General features: G+C 42.3%; 1 non-coding gene across 1 annotated transcript; it reads right to left on the bottom strand.

The window, feature by feature from the left end:
• Positions 1 to 778: 778 nt before the first annotated feature.
• On the bottom strand, positions 779 to 852 carry TRNAN-GUU. Its single transcript has one exon. It is a non-coding gene; the product is annotated as a tRNA-Asn (tRNA).
• Between the last annotated feature and the right edge of the window lie 253 nt (positions 853 to 1,105).

The following is a 1,105-nucleotide window of genomic DNA, read 5'->3' as shown; positions in this document are numbered from 1 at the left end:
GGCACATAACAACAAGTGTTTTATATGTCTGACTCATTAGGTTAACTCAAGAGGGAAGTACTCCTATTTACCCCTTTTTATAAATGAAGAGGTAGAAACACACACACATAAAAAAAAATCAGGAACGATCAAGTTATATCATGGAAGAATCAAGTTTTCCTTCCAAAATCTGGAGCTGCACTGCAAAATAAATAGTGGGGTTCTCTTCCTCTTTAGTTTTGGTGTTAGATTTCAGAGGGAGCAGTTGTAAAACCCAGCTTGGAGAAGTGAGAGAATCTGTACAGTGACTCCAGAATATATATTCTCCGAAGCCTAAGATACAGGCTTTGTTGAAAAGATATCTTTTGCCCAAAAATGCATTTTTTTAAAATGACTTTTATGAGAATTGGGTCTTGCGCCGCCTGTTTTTGTGTCTTAGTCAAAACGGATAGCTGTTTTAGAGATCCAGGAGGATAAAATTCAGGTTCTAGAGTTGATTTTAGAATCTTACAGTAACTGCGCAGTCTTCCCCGGCCTTCCTGTGCTGGCTTGATGAAAATAAAATATATTTTGTTGCCTCAGCAAGGTTTTTATTTTTTTAATTGGATGAGTGTGCTACTGAGTTTTTCTATGTCTGTTTAGGCAGATATTCAATATATGTATATTTTACAGTTTGGCAAACAGCCTAACACTTTGCCTTGGATTGACTATATATTTTTAAACCTTGAGTCCCTAATAAAACATGATTGGGTCTGTATGGAAAAAAAAAAAAAGAATCTTACAGTAAAAAAAGGCATAGCGTCCCTGGGTGGGCTCGAACCACCAACCTTTCGGTTAACAGCCGAACGCGCTAACCAATTGCGCCACAGAGACACACAAGGTACTGCTTTTTCACCTGGGTTCTGATGTCAGGGATGGATTGGTAAGTTGTTTCTTTCACCCTCCAGCAGGGAATGTCCAGTTCTTTTTGATTCGTTCCAGTTTTCTGCTTCAGAAACCGGGACGGCCAGACACCGAGGGTAGGAGAAGATGGGCGTTGAGGGGACGGAGGGAGCTGAGGACGCCTCCTCCGCAGCCTCGCGCAGAGGGAGGCGCAGTGGCTGCGCGTCATCGGCGGCAGCGGCAG

This window comes from Elephantulus edwardii, unplaced genomic scaffold, assembly GCF_000299155.1.
Source record: "Elephantulus edwardii isolate Elephantulus edwardi_28Jun2011 unplaced genomic scaffold, EleEdw1.0 scaffold00260, whole genome shotgun sequence".
Lineage (NCBI taxonomy): Eukaryota > Metazoa > Chordata > Mammalia > Macroscelidea > Macroscelididae > Elephantulus > Elephantulus edwardii.
Note: the sequence above shows the minus strand (reverse complement) of the source record. Positions and strands in the feature narration are given on the sequence as shown.